Source organism: Ranitomeya imitator, chromosome 10 (genome assembly GCF_032444005.1).
Source record: "Ranitomeya imitator isolate aRanImi1 chromosome 10, aRanImi1.pri, whole genome shotgun sequence".
Classification (NCBI taxonomy): Eukaryota; Metazoa; Chordata; class Amphibia; order Anura; family Dendrobatidae; genus Ranitomeya; species Ranitomeya imitator.
In genome coordinates this window covers 34,361,223-34,369,838 of record NC_091291.1, presented here as the reverse complement: position 1 = coordinate 34,369,838, position 8,616 = coordinate 34,361,223, and positions in this window count along the sequence as shown.

The following is an 8,616-nucleotide window of genomic DNA, read 5'->3' as shown; positions in this document are numbered from 1 at the left end:
CATTGGTCATTACACCCACTCGGCTCAAATGGGCTTCTTTCAAGTTGTAGCAGGTACCCACTTCTGTAAATGATACTAAGTAGTGAAGGATGAAGATATTGATCATTTTTTTGGGGGGAGGAATGTTTATTTTACACTTTAAATGGAATCATCTACTTTGATCTTACATTGGAAATAGTTTTCCAACCTGAGAAACTTTCCCAGATCGGAAAAGAAAGACTCAAATGAAGCAAGGCGACTCTTAACCAAGGATCTTCTTTTTGGTTCCAGTATGGGATACTAAAAACTACCCCCAAAAAACTTTAGGAGAGAAATTTTTAATGACATTGAGCAGACTAAGGGCGCAGTTAGACATCCATATAAATCGGAGTGATATCGGGCTCTCCCCACTCTAGTGGGACGGCTGTCATACTCGGGTCAGGAGAGCCACCGGCCAGTTGTTGCAGATGTTGTCCTTGGCGGGATTTAAACCCAGGACCCAAGTGTTGCCAGGCTGTAGGGCTAACCACCGAGCCACCATGCTGTCCCCAGATTGTTTGGGGTCTAACACCTGTCACCGCCACTCAGCAGCTCCTAGAACCTCCTCAGCTCCTATTGATTGGTGCTGTGTCGTTCATGTTTCCATCTGGCCATTGCTGGAGCTAATAACAGGGGGGTTACCGACAACCACCAATTTGATACTGAAGACCCATCCTAAGGCTAGTGTCACACCAGCGTTTTATCTCTCATCCAAGAGAATCCGTTTGATCTGAGTGTAATCACAGTGTGATCCGATCCGTCTTGGCTGACGAGAAGATAGAAGAAAAAACTCTCCATTGTGTCAGTCCGTGAAAATCGGACTGCACTCAGATGTCATTCAAGGGGTTTAAAGGATGTAATAAAAAATTGGGCTAAAGGAGGAAAATTATATAAAATAATGCAGTAATGAATTCCTGATAAATCCACCACATTTCCACCTCCACTGCTCCCAACCTATCTATCCTGCATCAACGGCATCCTAATCTACTCAAATGACCGCTGCAGCCAATCATTGGCTTCAGCAGTACAATATGTGTAGTTTGGAACATCATTAGTGCAGGACAGGCCAGAGTAGGGTGCAATAGAGGTGAACCTGGAATTGAAGACGATTTAATAGGTAAGTAATATGTGTTTCCAATTCTTATCTATGGCCCAATTATTTTAATCAAGCCAGAAAACCCCTTTAAGGGGAAGATTGCTTCCACCATAAGGATTCCATATAATAAATTCCTCTGCATAGTAGCGTCACATGCCTAAATAAAGCTTCCAACTATAATAGCCATGTCCCTATTTTTAGGTCACCTCAATGGTTCTTTCCCTATGAGTGTAATTTTGGACACCAGGTCTCAATCTGATCCTGGGGCAACTCATAAGAAGCCTCCATAGATTGCTTGCCTTCTGGGAGGTTTGCAGAAACTTCTGCAGTGAAGTAAAAATTTGCCAACTCTTCCAAAAGTCCTAGAGTTTTCTACTTTTTCCGTAAGTCTCCTGAACATTCCGAGAGAGTTCGCAGAGAGAGTAGGCTTCAATAGAAGAACAGAATTGGCTTATTTTGTGATTATTTTAATGTTGTTGTTACTTCAAGGGACAAATAAACCATAAACTGGTGCTGTTATAGGACCAGGAGGTGCCCATTTGACTTATGTACATGGCCTTTCTAAGTATACAGATGTTGCAAAACTTGAAATCTGTACAGTTCCTTATTTAAAGTTACTAACAATTCTGAGGGTGCTTAATTTCAGGCTGAAATCCCGCCTCTGATTCAACTGGGAACGACCCAACTTGGCGCACTCACTTTTGGGAGGGGTTTCCTTAAAACTGACACAGCTCAACTAATCTTAGCCACTGTACATAGAGCCCCATCCTGCAGTATATCTCTCCTTTCTGTCTCATCTGTATACAGTGTAGTAGGGGATACGGCACATGCCAATAAATAAAATCTATGTTTTTTCCAAAATTGTTAATAACATCTTTTCTTGGGAAATCATCTTCATGGCTACTCCTCGATTCGAACCAGTGACCTTTCACTTGGGAATCAACCTAATAACGCACCGAGCTATTGGGGATGTGAGAACAGGTTGTGATTTGTAGTTTACAGGAAGAAAAGGATTTTTCTACCACCAGAAGCAAAACAGTAACATGACAAGAATCTGCATAACTAATCATATGCTAAATAGTTGCAAGCCAAATTTATGTATGAGATAGCCAAGATGGTTGTCTATGAAATGATGGCGATCTCACATTCGAAGCAGTAGTGGATGGCGAGATATAGAGCCTGAAAGTCACAATTTCAGAACATCGTTACCCTTTTGCTGTTCAATGTATAAAAAAGAAAGTCTGGTATCAGCGTAATCCCACAGACCTAAAGAGTCATGTCACCAGGTAATTTTTACTCCACAAAAAACGCCATAAAAAATGAAACCCAAAAGACACCAGAATTGTGGATTGTTTTAGCAAATCACCTCACTTGGAATTTTTTGTTCTGTTTATCAGTACACGTTTTCCTAATTTTTTATGTGTCCACAGTTGAATTGTCAAGAAGACTCTTTTTAAAGTTTCCAAACACAACAGGTTGGCCAAATCCATCTCTGCTCGAAACATCTGAATGCGAAAAAATCAAACACAAAAACTATTTGTAGAAAACCGAGAGTTATGTCCACATTTATTCCACCCATCCAGACACCTACAGGTTTCCCATGCCATCTCGAAAGTGTTTTGTAAAGCAGATAGCATGTGAACTTTTACTTGTGAACTAATTGTTATTTCCCTGCGGATGGTAGGCAGCTGGATGTTGGTACTGACCTATTCACCCTTGCCGGTGTGGCACATTATGGGTCTACGCCAAAAACAGCAGGTGGCAATATTGTTCAACCCTCATTACAACCCTCTTTACAACTGGGTTAACTGTTCACGGCCAGTGGGGCGTGTGATGTGCGAGGGCCGTGTGTCTGAGGGTGGGTGCAAGAAGAGCGGATCAGAGGGGGCGACTAGTTAATGTTTCATTCTTTCACTGGAGGACACTCGGCTTTTCTGGTCACTGGAGAAATGCACTAAGACTTCAATTTATCCTATTTAGGCAACATTTTTTTTTAGGACAGAAGTAAGGGATTGAGGAACTTGAGTTGTTCAGATAAACCTTTATGGCTATTTGTAGGATTTGGCTTCAGGAATGAATCTTGACTTGAAATTCCCACCATTGAGCTTAGATCTATTGTGTTTTGTTGAAAGAACGCAACTTCGGCAAATATTTCAACTTAATAAGAATAAAATAAGCTCAAGATAACATATTCTTACATGTGTTTTTTACTGTTAGGAATTGTGGTTCTGTGGTTTCCACCTGGGAATTGATCGGGCCCGGTGCTACGCTACTCTGGTGACAAGTGCCGCCATTGTCCTCACCCTGGAGGCAGAGCTACCACGTGCGCAAGGAAACCATCCCAATCTTATGGAGCGTTGCGTTCTGGAGTAGTAGGATGTGTGGGGATGCGGGACACCGTATCTCCCATGGATTTCACTGCCCGGCGAATATGGGACACTGCTGGGTCTGGTACTAGGCAGTGGTGGGATTCTGCTATGTAAGTTAGCCGAGAGTGGTTGTCTGGGGGTGATTGGGAGGTTTTCAACACCTGTTCATTTCCTTCAGCATCAGGCGGCTATTTAACCCTGTTCCCAGCTCAAGTCCTTACTGTTTATTGCAGGTCCTGTGTGTGTGGTGGCGAGTTGTGATTGAAGTTTTGGTTGCTCTCTTTCAAGGTTTGTCTTGGGGTTCGTTTCCCTTTCTCTTCGTGCTACACTCCCAGGGTTTCTCACAAAGGTAACTACTTGATCTCTACTAGGCTTCTGTCGCATCACCAGATGCCCTGGGAAGGGGTCTGCTAAAGTCCCCCTCCGATTTACTGGGAGCTGGGTAAATATTATCCTTGACCATGAAGCTCGCTTAGTTGAGGCAACTTGCGCCAAGCACTTCTGTGGCCTGCGGTTTGGTGCCAGTCTTATCGCATCTCTCTTGCACATAACAATGACATAGGAGAGAAAATTAAATGTGGGATTCCCCTTTAAAAAAGAGTAGTCTCAAGTTTAGAGGTTATCTCCTGACCAGGGAACAATGGTCCACACGTGCGTCCTCTCACCTCGAAGCGCGTTTCGCCGCCAGCCAATTCCGGAAGAAGCTGACGGCAAAACGCGCGTCGGGGTGGATGAGGCATGTGTGGACAATTGTTCTCTGGGCCTTTCTCGGGTATCTCTAGCAGTATATACTTTCATACTAACCCAGACAGGGATCATATGTGGGAATATGACGGTGCAGTAATTTCATCTGACATTCATTTTATTTCATATACTTAGACCACTCACTAACTCCATAGGGATTAGAACTCCATAGCATTAGCTTAAATATAAATCAAATCTCTACTGAATCAGTGGTTCGTTTGTCATTCTCTAGCACAAGTGTCACACTGCCCATTCATCTGATCCTTCTTTTCTTTTTTTTAAGATTTATCAACTAAGACCATTTTACTCGCATTACAAGGGAAATAAGAGACTATTTTTTAGTGCGGCAGAAATTCTTATAGACATTTAATGGTAGGCCGATGTGCCAGGAGAGCGGGGTGTCCAATGTTGATTTGCAGCTCTATACGAATGCTGCCGGCAGTTCTGCTTTCAGCCCGTCCTCGGTTCATCCTTGTGCCAGGCATCTTGGCCACCCGGGTTACACGTTAACAGTTTGATAACTAATTTGACATTGGTCAAGGTTTTTCCTATAGTAGCTGTTGTGGAAATTTGAGGCACGGAATTGGCCATTAGGCGTATTCGTTTTTCTGTGGTGTTGTTGGGTGGCGATGGTCGGAGGGTCGAATAGGCATTTCAACCTCCTTCCTTGGCGGATTTTTTTGACCTGATGCTATCACATGCTTACTGCCTCGTGCAGTGACTTGGCGTGGGTGGATTTTTGTTTGATTTATAAAGGGTCAAAAGGGGTTGAAAAAAAAATGCATTGTTTTATTCTAAATAAAGCTGTGGCCATTCGTTAATTTTAATGAATTTGGAACAAAGAACGGTCAGTGAAAACTATAGGTGAAAAAAAGAAAAGTGTCTTAAAATTACCTACAAATGATGAACTGGGCCGATCATGTTACATCACTCACATGTTGGTGGAAAAACCAGTACAGAAACATGCTTGAACCTGAGATTACATCAAGGTTCGGGTTAAATAGCTACATAGGTGGCACAGCCAAAGATCGCTATGTGTGAATGAGGTGGCGTTGTAACCCATAGGGTGTTGTGACCAAGACAATCGAATTGTAGAAAATTGGACTTGGTTGGATGATTGTGTAACTGACTTGTTGGGGTTGCATTCACTAGTAACAGCGACACCGAGCGATCTTTTGCCAATCTTTTTCATACCTAACCTTATCTAGAATTTTCTGATTACTTTTTGCACAATTCACCCCTTTATATTGTTGAACATCTTTTGATGTGGTCAAATTTTGCCCTCGGAATTTTTCTAATAACTACTACATGGTTAATGTTTTATCTCCACTTTCAGCTGGTCCTTCTTTCTTCAATATAGTGCATTCTTGACAAACCTGGCTGGAGTTTTGAGTTGTTTTGTTTTTTATTCCAGTTCCTTTTTCAAAATTGATTCCAAAAAGAATTGCTGAAACATTTACAACCTAAATTGTGCGACAGTTTGGAACTTTTTGAAAAAAAAAAAATGGCTAAAAAAAGTAAAAATGACTTTTTAGAATGTTGCAAACGCTAAATCAAGGATAACCGGTGATTCAAATAAACCTTTTTCAGACATAAACCTAAACTGATGGAAATGATGCAGACTAATAAAACTGATGCAAAAACTTGGCAAATGTGATACAAAGCATAAAAACCCCTGAACAAGCAGGTTTTGTCGGGACCAGCCGACCATCTGATGTGTATGAGGGTCTAGACAGAAGTTAAAGATTTACTAAATGTATTAATCATTGTGCGTCATTTCTATATTTTTGGCACAAATAACAGCAACGCAGCCACAACATTCATCTCATGATAAATTTCCCAACAATTTCTTTGTGCAAAAAAAAAAATTTGCTTTTTGACACCCTAAAACTTTGCACAGGTCTGTCCCTCAGGACGAATTCATCAGTGGAATTTCTGAAACTTTGCTTGTGACTGAATTATTTTTTGCATCACATTTATCAAGGTATCACATAATGTTTAATGAATTTTGTGCATTACAGTTTTGTCAAAAGATGATTTTCCGCTTTTTAATCCACTTGTCTACTGAAGCGGGTTTGCTATTTTTTTCAGCAACTTTTTAAAAAGTCATCATTCCTAATTCTTGATAAATTCTCCTACTGTTTTTTTAAATTTTAACTACTATCCATCTTAGACTGTATTCACATGTTCCACCTAAGGATCAGCCAATTGGAAATCATGTCCAAAACGGATCTGTTTGCGAACAGATGCAAATGAAAGCAGACGGTCTCCTTTGAATTTTGTCGGGGCTTATGGTTTCCTTTTAGTGTCCTTTTTTTTTTTAGAAGGGAATATATGGTTCTGCGTTATGTATTTTTATATCTACTCTAAATCTGGACACATAACAGAAGTCAGACTGATGCCTGTTGCTTACCTGTCCCGGTTATCCCGGGTTCTGCTTCCTTCACTCTGGTCTGCTGCCCTCTGTTGTGCTCCACGTCGGATGGAATTTTGCAGATTGCCCATCGTGGCTCAGTGGCATCGTCTCCCTAGACCTTTTAAGGCCAATTAGGACAAACACTTGAGTTTTAGGATTCCGATTCAAGACTATAGTTTGGTGTACTCCACTGTCTGAGAACACTTTGCTAACCTGCTTCAAATCCATGCTGACTGCTACTTCATCAGTCTTCCTTCTCCCAAGATTCCTTAGTTTGCCATGTTCTCGCTTCCCACGTGCTATCCTGCCAGTTGTACCAATGACCAAGGTCTGTGTACCCACCCAGACCAGGTGGGCTTAGTGGGTCCACTTCACAAGGTGAGCTTCACAATCCCATAAGAATCAATGGGACCCCTCTGCTACTGTCTGTATTAATTAGAAAATGGATCCAATTTGGCCATTAATTTCGTTTTGTCGTTTCCTTAAACAGAACTCCGAAGGGGACACTCAACAGCTATAAAGGCTTAGAAGAAAGACTGTCTGTGACCCACAGCTATGGGGTCACAATTGCTGCTAGTGATTGGCTGCAGTGGTCATATGTCTGTGTCAGGATGTCATTAGGGTAACAGGAAGAACAGGTCGGGACTCCAATTCTTTAGAATCAGAACATATTGGGGATCGATAGCTTAATACATAACCTATTTTTTTACTTACTGTCTGGACAAACCTTTAGGCTAAGCCAAGGACATTCTATAGAGGCATGTCCAACAGCATAAGAACTCTTGGAGACAGAGGGTCTACTTCTGGTTGGTCCTACTTTTTTGCATTAAAAACCAGGGCTCTCTTTTCACAGAACTGTCTTAGCAAGAAGCAGGATAATACATTGACACAATGGCCAAGGAAGGTCCTTCTGTAGGACCATAATGGAGGACTAATTTCGACCTTTCTTATGTAAGTATACCATTGACCCATTGACTAATATTACAGTACCTCTGGATTCAACACCAACACATATGGATCGGAATATCCTTGTGTGCTTGATCCCTAAGGCAAATTGGGCACTTTTGTGGCCCAAGTAAGAACAGAGGGAAGAAGTGAGCAATGAATGTGAGCGTTCGTGTGCCCAAAACAAACAGTGGCTCGTGCCGCACAAGAGTTTTCTTGTTGCCAGTGTTTTCGGCTTTGCTTTCTTACTGAGTAAACTTCTGAAAGTGGGTGATATCATCGTCCTGGTGTTGTATAGAATGTTAAACAGCGGCCCGGAATTTCATGGTTATTGCACCCCTGTCCATCGCACACGCCTGCTCACCAGACGCACGCTTCCACCCTCCAGCCTTCAATAGACTTCACACTCCAGCTGCTGCATAAACTGCTGCCCCTCATGCTGCCCCATTGTACGGGTGGACGGCCTGACAGACCCCTCCACACACACACGCAGGACCTGGAAGAATTGGAAACAAAAGTCTGCTTAAAGTAGCACATGAGGCCGGCCGCCTCATTATAGCCCACTCTGCTTGCCCCATTCTTGCCTGCGTGCCAAGTTCAATGGCCTGAAATAATGACTGAAGAAGTGGGAGGCGAACCAGTAGACGGGCCCACTGGCCTCTCTTTACTTTCTGGGACAATGGAGATGAGGACCGTGCAGCAATTAACACTAAGATCATTGTTAGCTGTAATACTAGATATTAGGAAGTTCTTTGGGTATAATGCTCATAAGGAAAATGTACTTTAAATATAATAGAAACCATATAAGAAAACATTATGATGTCGGCTTAGTTTTTTTTTTTTTTAAATCCAAAGTTCCAGAATAGATCCTACTGGAGTAACCGAATGGTGCAATCATATAGTGAGCTGTCTTTAGTCACTTCAACTTGCAACATCAAGTCGTGGAATGATGGGAATCATGAGATGAAGACATGTTACTGATCAAATTCGAAACAAAATTTTCAATTTATTTAGTCTGAATTATGCAG